Source organism: Talpa europaea, assembly GCF_964194135.1.
Source record: "Talpa europaea genome assembly, chromosome: 3".
NCBI lineage: Eukaryota > Metazoa > Chordata > Mammalia > Eulipotyphla > Talpidae > Talpa > Talpa europaea.
The window spans coordinates 52,274,008-52,287,144 of NC_140069.1; positions in this window are offsets into that span (position 1 = coordinate 52,274,008).

Sequence of the window (13,137 nt, forward strand, 5' to 3'; positions counted from 1 at the left end):
TGAAGAACTAGATATTCAGTAGTTTGTCATGTGTTAATTTGGCTTCCGTCAAAGTTTCTATTTTAAACAAAAGGACTGTTTCTCCCGGAGCGTGTTTGCCTCACGCCTGTAATGACAAGGCTGACATTTCTACGGCGCTTCATGCTTAGTCTCCTGGTAGAATCTTCAGGTGCTGGCAGGGACGTGGTACCAGGTAGTAGGGAGACACTCAAAATGCCTATTAGAGAAAGGTGTATTTTTTTTAATCCTAAACATCCTAATATTTTGGGATTCTGTATTTTGTCCAACATATTCTTTCTATAATATCTATATAATATAATCTATATGTCTATACAAACACAAATAACATGACTGAAACATGTGAATTTTGTCAGTCATTGTCTTTCCTTGCATCATTCAAGATTTTCTTCTTCATATTTATAATGATGATGATGTAATAATAATAATATAGTTGCCATTTAGTAAATGCTTGCTAAGAGTTGGGAAGTTTAATATCTAGTCTAATCTAATGTCTACAACTACCCAATGAAACTAGCTATTTTTTTTTTTTTTTGGCCATCTTTTGTGTGAAGAAACTGAGGCGTGAAGAGATTAACTTGCTCAGGATTAAAATACCTAGTTCATAGCAGAAGTAAGATTTAATCCCTCGCTTGATTCCAAAGGCAATGCACTTAGTCACTAATTTAATTTTATTTTTCACTTTCAAAGCCTCTGCTCCCAACTCCCACTTTGAACCTGGGGAAACTGAGCATAATATTTTACACTTGGACTTGGGTTTCTATAGCAGAAAAATTGGGGGCATTTATTTATCAGTTAGTTGTCAATATTACACCTATGTCTCTGAGAAGTACACCCAGCCACAGAAGATAGCCTTGGGAGGCCATGTTTAATCTATCTGAATTTGGCCTCTTGGGTACATTTCACTGGACCAGAGGGGACTCCTAACTCAAACTGTTGCCCCTTGGAAATGGAAACTGGGCCTTGGTCTGGGACTAGAGGGGTGGCGTAAACTCTCAGGATCCAGGGTGGGACTCAGTGCTAATGCAGATAAAGTTGAGTGGAAGAACTGGAAGGGCCTGAGGCCTGAATGCAAATCCAGCATAAAGGGCTTTAGCTGGGGAAGGGGAGCAAGTATTTTCAATGTGGCCCCCATTTGATGGTTTTGTTGCTATGTGCACACTCAGATGAGGGCCAGTGGGAAGGATAGGGGATTGCAGATGAGATGAATGTTGGGAGAGAGAGGGGTGGGTTGTGGGAGATTGAGAAAAGGCAAAAAAAGGGGCAGAGATAAGGGAGGGAGAAAATATTGCCGTATATTGATAGTCTTTTATTTCCTCCCTTGTCTCTTCCTGTCTTAGAGTCAGTGAGATACCTCAGTTTCTATTTAATAAATTTCCCTTTTTGCTTAAGTTTAAGTAGGTTTTGGTCATTTAGATAGACTTGTGTCTATAAATTTTATAACCTCCACAGCTATAAGATTTTTAGATAATATAAAATTTAGAGGCATACCTAGGACAATAGAAAGCAATATCTGAAATTATGCTGATAGACTGCTAGTAATAAAACCTACAAGATGAAATTTTAGACAACTAAATGTAAACATCACATTTATAATTAAATAATTTTTTATGAAATACAGAATTGGATGACCTGGTTGAGAAGCAATTTATCATAAAGAAACCTGTGGTTTTGCTTCACCCCATCTTCATAAGAGGCTGCATTAATGAGCAAGGGCTAAAAGAGAAACAAATGTAGTTTCAAGGACTTGATACTAAATTGACCCTAAATTGAAATTAAGAATCCTCTGAGGTACTGAGAAGTCAATTAGGGTTACCTGAATTTAATCTCAAAACTGGATTAGGTTTCTCTAAGAAAGCTGAAACCTAATCAATTAGATTTTATTGTATTACGTCTAATGAATACACCTGAAACACAACTAACTGAGCTAATGCAAGGAAACATAGCAGAGAAAAGTAACTATTAAATCATATTTACTTGTTTGAAATACTTTAAAGATGATACATGCTTATCAGAAATTAAAAAAGATAATACAGAAAAAGTGAATAATACTTCCCCTAATCTAGTCTCACTTCCTAAAAGCAATTGTTTATAAATTAGTGAGCACATTTTCCAGGTTTTGCATATATATATATATATATACTTTAAAAAGCATAAAGGTAGTCACACTGTACATACATAAATGCATGCACTCATGTGTTAACACATATTTTTAAATAACTGTGCAGGAGACCACAGCATTATAAGAATATATCCACTTCTTTCTTGGTAGACCTTCAGTTTATTTGCATTAAAAAAAAATTGGAAAAAATGCTGCAAAGCACTTCTTCAATATGTATCTTTATACCTGTCAATTAACACTTTTATAAGCTACATTTCAATTGAGGGAGTAGGGGTCATTGTATATGCATGCTTATATATTTGAGGGAGTTTTCCATATTGCCTCCAAAAATTTTCATTGGTTGATACTTTCACCAATGACCTTTGAGGAGCTCATCCCCCATACCGTTGGCAATACTGTTATTTGTGGGTGTACGAGGCTCCTTTCAAGTTAGGCAAGAGCAGGACACTTGATGGCCCTGGGTATACATCACAGGTATGACTGGGAACTCCCAGGGGCGGCGATGGGGTAGGATGGGAGGGGTGGGGGAGGGGAGGTCATCAACTGATCAGTGGATCACCTTGTTAATAAGATTGAACCATGGGTGGGGGTCGGGAGTATATCAGTGGACTCATCCTCCCTAAAGCCCTAAATCTGGTATTCAGTTTGACTCACCCTTTTCTCAGTTAATAAAAAGGCCAGGATCTTGCACTTGAGCCTCATACTGCATCCTTCAGCCTACTCCACGACTCCTGTTTCTTTTCTTTATCAGTGAGGTGTTGCTAATGCAACAGTTATTCATCTTTTTAATTTTTTGCACTCTGAGTTAGGAATCCTCATCATATTATATAGTTGAGGTCCTTTTATTTTATAATTGTGGAGGAGTCAAAGGCTGAGTCCTCATTTTGGAATACAAGCTCTATAATCTCTGCACAATAGTATATACCACATTTATGAGTACTGGGGCAACCCTTGTCCAGGATGAGGTTAAACCCAAGGAAGATAGAGTCTGTCCAGGTCTGGGGTCCTTTTCTCCCAGGTTTAAGGAATTAACTGCTGAGGGTTCTATATACTGTTAGCACATGGCTGGCCCCTTACTTCCAATTAAAAATTTTGCTTTTATTCACAAGGCATTCAGTTAATGTCAATGAAACACTCTGTTCCTTTATTGAATATTTGCAAAGTGCCTGGCCGCCTGTTTGGCTAATGGGAAGTGGCACTGCCTCTGTGTTTCTTTAACCAGAGAGCTCCAGTTTTCCCTGTAAAAGCACTAGAAGAAGCCTGCACTGACGAAATTCCATTCAGGCTGAAACCTAGGGAATCTTTTCAGACTTTAATATACATAGGAATCAACATGGGGTCTTGTTTAAATGTGGATTCTGATACTACAGATCTGGGGTAGGATCTGAGAAACTGGGTTTCTAAGGAGCAGCTCCAGAAGTCCTTGTTCCTATTCCCAGGATGCATTTTGGCATTTACTGAAGAGAGCAGATGGATGTATTAGAATTACGAGGAGCTCAAGTCCCCCACCAGATTAATGCAATATGATTCTCCAAGGGCCCAGGCATAAGTATTTAAATATACTACTAATGATATTATCATATGCAACGACGTTTTAGATGGAGTGAGGTGGTTCTCAAATTGTCCCCAGGCAGTAGCATCAGCACAACCCCGGAACTGGTTAATTTACAGATTCTCAGGCCCACTATGCCACTAAATCAGTGATAGAGCCCAGAATTTTTTTTTTTTTTTAAGATTTATTTATTTATTTATACAAGCACTGGGTATACTCAGAAGCACAGGAGGGTGAGAGAATTCACCAGAGCAGAGAGCAGAACAGGCAGAAGGACCGAGGTATACTGCTGAGGGGAGCAGCGGGCGGCAGGAGGTCTGTGCGCCATGTGGGACCCTCCTTAGGTGGCCAGGGAGCAGCCAGGGATCGAACTGGTGCTGCAGAGGCTGCGGGCAGCTTTGCAGCCCAGCGCTCAACAGCTGCGCCACCGGGGAGGCCCGCAGCAATTTTTTTAAAGAGCTTTCTAGGGCCTTCTGATCTTGACTAGGTTTGAAAACCCCAGAAGAAAGAGGAGTGCTCTTTCTAGAGCCCTCCTCAAGATCTGGATCCAGACTCCTTTACCCTGGATGCATATCAGACCTGCTAATATGGGCTGCATGGCTAGGCCCCACCTGCATTTTTTTCTGATTCAAAAGATCTGGAGAGATTCCCAGGAGTATGTGGTTTTCAGAACACCAGAAGATGTGGATTTAGTGACTGAGCAGAGGGGCAGCAGCCTCCCAACATGCATGGTGACCTGTGGTCTCCTGGTTTGTTCTGCAACATGTCCATTCATTCCACCTTCATCAAACCCCATCATATGCCCGGCACTACACTGATAATATTACTGAATGACTATTATGCACCAGATCCTTTATATGTTAGCTGTAAAAACAATATTGCAAGGCAGCATAATAACACTGTATTTCAATAGAAGAGAGTCCCTCACCTGGGTCAGGCATGATTCCAAAACCTGAACTCCCCCAAGATAGTCTTTGTAGTCTTGGGAGGCACCAGGCTATGGGTCTTTGCATTTCATCTTTAGGGGTTTGGTTAGTGAAATTGGAGATAAATCTGTAATTATAGCAGTCATAGTATTCTCCTTTCAGTTCCTCTGAGAGTGAGAAGCAGTGATGATCTTTAACTCATGCAAAATGATGTTTTTTGTGTGTGAAGACTATGTTTCTTATCAGAGGGCAGGTGGTTGGAATGAATGGTGGTCAGATAAAATACAGCATACCTACTTAAGTTTTAATTTAAAATAATTAGCAGTTTTTCCTAGTATAAATATGTCTCAAATTTGCATGGGGTATACCTGGACTAAAAATTATTTGTTGCTTACTGAAATTCTAATCTAACTGGGTGTCTTATATTTTTCTTTGCTAAATCAAGCAAGTCCATTGGTGTGGGCTTTCTGGCTCTGGTAATGAACATTCTCTATTTCCTGTGCCCACTGATGCTCCGAGTCAGAAGCTGGAAGATAGAGCTTGAAAAGCGGTAGAAGACAAATACACCAGGTCTTATTAGGCTCTGCAGTAGTCAAGATAATCAGACACGACTTAGTCTAATAATATTTTTTTTAATAATAGCACTTCTTATGTGCCAAGCACTATGCTATGGATCTCTTGCTCACTTTTATTTAATTCTCACAACTCTATAATAGGCCTGGTTCTCATATCAATCACAAGGCCTCAAACAGCTTAATGATGATTCTATGCAAGGTTTCTTAACATTTGGGCCAAATAATTCTTCATTGTGGGAACTGACCTGTGCACTGTAGTATGTTTAGCAGCATACCAGACCTTTACTGACTAAGTGCTATTAGCATTCCCTCAGTTATAACAAGTAAACTTATCTCCAGACATTAACAAATGTTCTCTGGGGGGCAGGGGAGAGGGGAGTGGTTCATCCCTCATTGAAAAGTTTTATACTTATTAAGATGCTGAGCCAGACCAGAGAGGGAGGGTGGGAGTGGCGAGCAAGAGGTCTTATGGACTGTCATGGAAGGTTATTTGTGCTCTGGTGGAAGTAAGGTGCAGTAACATACATCTGAGGGGTGTGATACCCCTAAATTATATATAGTGTTATAAACCAACGTTACCTCAACAAAATAATTAAAAAAAAAAAAAAAAGTTGAACCAGGATCAGAAACCAGGGAACCTGCCCCAAAGCCTGTGTTTGTAGATCCTGTAACAATTTCATCCAAGAAAAAGTTCGGGAAAAACTTTTGCTATCATATCACATTTATTTGGAATAAATTTTTTTGAAAATGTGCTGTAAAGCTTTTGCATGGCCAATTGTTGCAGCTTATTTTGCTGACACAGAATTGTCTACGGTTCAGCGTGAACACTGCTTGGGACTGTGAAGGCATTTAATGCAGTTGTTGAATTATGGCATAAATGAGAAAGGACCAGGTTTGTTATGGATTGCAGGTCAAGTTCATAGCAAACGGATTTTGAGATGAAATTGGCATGTAGGAAGTTTGCTGGTCAGTGCACTTAGGATCATCACACTTGTGGGAGAAGGAAGGAAGTAGAATCTAAAAAAGGAAGTAGAATTCAGCAAAGGCTTGGTTGCCATGGAACCCCAGTAGGGATTTAGCCAATCCCATTAAGGAAATCTGAAGCTGGGTAGACCCTTCAGAGTTATCCCAGTTTAGGAGATAAATTGACCTACTGCTTCACTGTGACTGGTTGGAGGCCATCGTGGGTAGGGCTGCCACATTGGACAAAGTGGTCCTCAGTGGAGGGCAAGCAGTATGGGAACTCATTTGTGAACTATCAGTCACTGACACTTAGTTTGGTCAGGTAGAACCTGGGTATTGACTATACAATCAACTCTGGATCAGGAGAAACTAAATTTTGGATCTATAAAATCTGACATTCAAGGGGAGATATTATGTGATCTTGTCCCTTGTCTGCTGACATCTGGGGCCTGCACAGTCTTTCAGTTCCTTTAGGATGGCTTGTAAGACGTACCGTTCCCCAGTTCATGCTAAATCACTATAGCAAAACTGTCCCATATATATATACTCTAGCCACATATGTAATTTAAAATGTTATAGTAGACACACTTAAAGCATTCAAAGAAATAAGTGAGATTGGCTTTAATAATGTATTTTATTTAACCTAATCAATCCAAAATATTATCATTTTAATATATATCAATATAAAAATCATGAAATATATGAAATTTAAAATGCTAAGTCTTCAAAATTGGGTGTGTATTTCACATTTACATTATAGCACATTTTAATTTGTACTACTTACATTTCAAGGATGCAACAGCAATGTGTAGCTAGTGGCCACCACATTGGCCAACACAGATCTACAGTTTCTCTCACCAGCCAAATCTTTACATTGGCTTTTGGATTTTGCACTTGACACTCTCAATATTGGCATCACCTTTTATTGGAAGATTCTGCAGGTCGGGAGCTGCAGTAACATCACACTGAGTACTAAAGGCTTATTTATTTGTCTTTTTGCCTTCAAAAGGCCATGTGGTAACCACAGTGCCCAGCATAGTGTTGTGCAAAAAAAGTAGATTCTCAAGTGGTTTTATCTTGAATAAATTATATCAGTACCCTATTTGCATGTATTTAGGGGGTGGGTGAGGAGGCTGTTAGGGGCATGAATTTTTCTCCCCTCTTCCCTTTAGGTTTTCCAACAATATCAGGATAAATGGAGATAAACCTGGAGTTTCCTCTGGGGAATACAGCTGAACTTGAAAAAGTGCCCTGTGATGTATTAAGAGGATTTACTTAGAAGAAACAAACTGAAACGAGTCCTTTGCAGAAGACATTGTCTCTTCCCCTTATTGGTTTTCTGTCCCATTGTCCTTGAATTTTCCTTTTCTTTGATTGCAGCCAATAGATTAAAGTACCTAAAACTGAGCTCATCAGTGAAAAGAAGCCACACAATGTAGAAGTTATGGCACAATAGGCAACTCAGTACAGTGGAAAATAAAAGGGGGGAAAGGTAGCGAAGGTGGGGTCTGTTTATAGTTTTCCAGCACAGTGATTTCTGGGCTCAGGGCGTGGGTTGTAGGTGATGTGGGTTTCTGAAAAGCCACAGTTGGTGTTGTTGATCTTCTCCCTCTGAAATGTGTTACATTCATATTTGGTGATGATGGTCTTTGTTAAATACTTGAACTGTTTGTGAACATAATTTTTTCTTTTTATTTATGATAGAATTAGGCAAAAAATGCTTACGCTAAACCACAGAAGCTCCCATTTTCTAGTTATCTTCAAATTAAAAATATCTCTTCCTGGGCCTCCCTGGTGGTGCAAGGGGTTAAACACCACACTCTGAAGCAATCCACAGACTCTGCAGCACAAGTTCCATCCCCGGCCAGCCAGGGAGCAACCCACATGGCAAAGCAGACCTCTCCTGTCTCGCCCGCTGCTCCCCTCAGCAGTGTACTTCACTCGTCAGTCTCGCTGTTCTGCTCCACACTCTGTCTCTGGTGGATCCTCTCACCCGCCACCCCACATCTCTGGCCTGCATCTCAGCTCTTGTATGCATAAATAAATAAATCTTAAAAAAAATATCTTTTCCTTATAAATAATTTTAAACTTATATGAAAGTGAAGACTGTAACATAAATGAACCCCAGGTTTCCATCCCTCAGTTTTATTAACACGATCAACTCACGGCCAATCTATTTTTTGCCATACTTATACCTACTCTCCTACACACTTTATTTTGAAACAAATTTTGGACATTATATATTTTATCTGCAAATATTTGAGCATGCACCTGAAAGAGTTTAATTTTTTAGCTTAGAAAATGATTTTTGGCTTCCCTTGCCTCTGGTTTCTTGGTGAGATCAGAATTACAAATCAAGTTTCTAGGTTCAAATTTATGGTAAATTCTTAGGTATTTAAACGGTTGGTGAGTTAATGACATGAGCAACCAGAGTTGCTATTAGCCCTTGATTTATGAAGCCACATGTTCAGCTTGTATGACGGATGTCGTTAACATCAGGCAGAGCGGGCCCATTCATCTGTCTCTGCCCAGTGCTTTTCAGTCATGAACACACTCAACAGATGGGGAATTTCATGGCCACAAATGGAATTGTTTATCCTCTCATTGTTCCCATGTCAGCAATCAAACTAAATCCATTACCCACCAATAAAAAGATCAGCTTGCTGCCAGTTCAGCCACGGAAGGAGCCGAAGCTATGTTGAGGGGATTTAGAGTTTTAGAGGGGATAGAAAAGTAATAAGAAGCCAGATAAAATTAAGATCCAGAGAAGAGTTTGAATCTCTTTTTTAAAGCTGAAGGCTTTAAGGGATTTAAAAGGAAAGGCCTAGTAATTCAATATTTTCTTTAGCAAAAAATATACTCTAGAGACCCCCTGATTATAAATATTGCATGGTTTTTATCATGTGTTGATGGCTTTATTATCTCATTAAAAAAATCAAAAGCTCTCAAAACAGGTCTTGAGGAAGGAAATACTGAATTCATAATAGAAAAGCCGCTAAAATGTTAATGGTATTACTACTGGTAGGAAGATTTTCTTTTGTACAGATAAATAGTTACCTGTTATTTTTAAAGTCTCTCATTAGCTCAGCTAGGGGGTTTTGAGTACAAATACACGTAAGGGGAGGGTCCTCGTTTGTGTGGACCCCCCAGGCTGTCCTCCCAACATTCTCAAGGGGCCATGACTGCAAAAGTGGCTCCTAGAACACTTTTTACTAGGCTGTTTTCATATCAAGATGTAATAGGCAAAAGACAATATTTCTGCCATATGTTGGTTGTAACTGAATATGGTGGGCATGCAGGCTTTGCATTTATTCACTCAAAACATTTGAGACTTTAGCTAATGAAATGTATTATCTGAGTAGAAAAAAAATCAGACTTGTTTTACTCTCTTCTGTCTATTATACTCTGCTAATACTTACTGATAACTTACTGCTGTATATGCCAACTATTGTGCAGGTGATAAAGATGTAGAGATAATTAAGATAAAGTCTTTACCCTCTGTGAACTGATTGGGAGGGAGGAAAAGACAAAATAAATGATTGGACTTAGAGTAAGGCGTATCTACAACACGGAGTGATAGGTAGAGGCATGCAGATGTTTTGGGAGTTCAGATGAGGCTTCCAATGAAGGTTTCTTGACTTTTCTAGAGAGGAGTGTGGCTGCAGTGAAGGGACTTCCCTGTGGAGACAGAAGCTTGGGCAGGGAGGCAGAGCTAAGATGATGACAGCCATGCCTGTGGACAATGAGAAGTCACTGAGGATTTTTTTTCCTTTTTTATTAAAATAATATTGGTTTGAAAGTTATATAGGTTTCAGCGTATATGGCCTTTTAAATGAACAACTGTGTGTATTTGTACTGCATTATGTTTGCCACCAGAGGCCTAAGTTTCCAACCTTCACCATTCAACTGGTCTCTTTTACCTGACTCACCACTGCCCCCCCCAAAACCACTGTTTTGTTTTTATAGTTTGTTTTTGTTTCAATTAGTTAAATAGTTTGATTTGTTTCTTTATGTATTACTTATGAGTGAAGTCATAGTTTGTTTGTCTTTTTTCCATCTGACTTATTTCAAGAGAAAGTCATCATTAGACACTGTGTTTTATTGCAACTTAGAGATGAGAATGGATTACAGGGGGTTAAAAAAATGGAGGCAAGGAAACCATTAAGAAGGTGATTGCTATATTCCAGATGAGCCATGGTGGGCCACAGAATGTGTGTGTGTGTGTGTGTGTGTGTGTGTATTGGGGTAAAGAGGAAAGTATAAGAATAACTCATAAGATTATTGAAATGACAACACTGAAAAATACATAAAGTATTTAGCATAGAACTTGTTGCACAATATGCATTGAGTGTTAACACATTTTTGTTTTCTCCCCTCTTTGGGAATGTGTAAATCCCAATGGGCATAGATAGCACAAAGGGGGGTGGAAAAAAAAAAAACAGGAAAAGGAATAAAAGGCAATAGATTACATTTCAGTAATAAAAAAAGAAGGAACTATTAAAAGACACAACAACCTAGGTGAATCTCCAAATATTTATGCTGAGTGAAAAAAGCCAACTGCAAAAGGTTTCTGAGTTAAAATGTACAAATAATAGAAATGGAGAATAGATTGGTAGTTGGCAGGGACTGGGGAGAAGGGAAGTGTCTCTGGATCTAAAGGGTAGCACTGGGCATCTTTGTGATAAAATGGCCCTGTATGTGGACTCTGGGAGTGCTCACATGAACCTGCATCTGTGATGATATTTCCTAGAATTAAGAACACAAACACAAATGAATGCATGTACATTGAAGAAATCTGGATAAAGTGGATGGATTGAGTCATTGTCAATTTCCTGGTTGTGATCTTATAACTGTGCAAGAGTAGGGGAAACTGAGTGAAGGTATATGGAATCTCTCTGTGTTATTACAAATGCACGTGAATTTTCTACTGGGAAAAAGAGGGGTGCCCAGGGACCCCAAAATGCTGAGGGGAAAAACTCATGTTGCCCATTTTAAGGGTTTGTGCCTATCCGTATGCATAAAAGAAAAGGTTCAAAGGGAATTAGAGAGAGGGAGAACAGTAGGGGGAGAAGGATTTCAAAACAGACACTCTTAACAAAATCTGAAATCAACAATCCCCTCATGGGCAAACATACAGCCGAACAGGCAGGGCCCAAAACAGAGTGGCTTAGGCCCAAGGGCAGAGCTACCAGGAAAATGAATCCAAGGCAACCTCTCTGCAGGAGACACAAGCAAAAGGCTGTGCAGGGTGTAAAGGGCTGGGATAGGAGGAGAAAATCAAAGTTCATCATGTACCACCCAAACTGAATCCACCAAGAAGTCAGGATGGCAGATGCCATCCTCCCTTGAGAGTGGGATCATCCTACTTGCCAAAGCACTGAAACCAGAAAAAAAAGCGGCAGACAGGTCCCAGCTGAAGGGCTTCTCTTGGGGTCTGAGCAGAAATAGGATCCTCCTGCAGAGGGGCAGACAAAGCCAATAGGAAGCAGAAGTGGGAGACTCCCCGCAAATGCCAGCCAGCTCTGTCTTTTAAAATCTCCCCAGGCTCTGCTTGGCCCCTAGGTTCCAGTTTGTTTGCTTGTTTGTTTATTTATTTATTTTAAAGATTTATTTATTTTTATACAAGAGCTGGGTGGAGGCCAGAGGCGCAGGAGGGTGAGAGGATTCACCAGAGACAGAGAGGGGAGCAGAACAGGCAGACAACTGAAATACACTGCTGAGGGGAGCAGCAGGCACGACAGGAGAGGTCTGCCACACCATGTGGGAATATCCCTGGCTGGCCGGGAATCGAACCCATGCTGCAGAGGCTGTGGCCAGCCTCACAGCGCTGTGCTCAACCCGCTGAGCCACCGGGGAGGCCCCCCTAGGTTCCAGTTTAAGAAGTCAGGGAAGTGGGGTGTTGAGATTTGTACCTCTCCTACAAATCTATAGTTATCACAAAATAAAAAATTTTTTAAAAATATAGAGAAATATGAAATATTAGTTTATTTATAATTATCTCTTTCACTATCCTATAATGAATACTTAATCAATTACTACTTAACCTAACTTCTTGTCTAAGTGACCAGTTGACAACACACAAATGTCTCTGACTCCCCAGCCCATCCTGATGTTTTTCCAGCATGTTTCTGGATATATTCCAACAAGGCACCAGGCTTGGCGCATCAACATAACCTGACACTCCAAAAACACTGAAGAGTTGAAAACTCTTTGCACACACATATTTTTAATCTGTGCTTTCTTTCATGTTGCTCATTCTTCCTGGATGTCTCCCTGACTTCTTACCTCCCATCTAACCCCAACTTTCTTTAAACATGCAGCCCAGGAGTCACATTATTTATGAAGCTTTCCCTGACTTGGTTTTAAAATGATAACCTTTCTTTTATCTGCAATAGGTCTTGGTTTAATGTTGTATTTAGCAAAAGCATTACATAAAATTTGGCACATATAAATAACTTTAAAACAATTGTTACCTTTTGACCAAAGAGCACCCTGGAAACCCCTAACTTGCACACGCTGAAGGGGTCTGGACATCCATGTGCACAAAAGCAAAGTGCAAGATCTTTAATAGAATTGGTGTGCATAGAGAGAGAAGAAAGGATGTTCTGAATAAAACACACAGTTACCCAGCCCTCGTGGGTAAATGCCTAATGCCCAGCCAAAGAGGTTTGGCCAAAAGCAGGGTCCCTGAGGCCTGAACACTTGCCACAAGTCTAAGGCACCTTTTGGCGGGGAATGATTTGAAAGGGGCAAAGAGACCAGACAAGTCTGGGATGAAAGGAGTAAAATTAAAGTACAAATCAAGATAATGGCTGCCATTGCTAGCCTCCCCACCTATCTCTCACCCGTGTGTCTTTTTCAAGTTTCCTAAGTCTCCACTCTCCAAATCCCTTTCCCCCTTTAGGAACTTACTATATCTAGGTACTGAGCTATGTACTGAGTAAATAGTGGTTAAATGAGATGTAAAAAAATGAAGGAAAA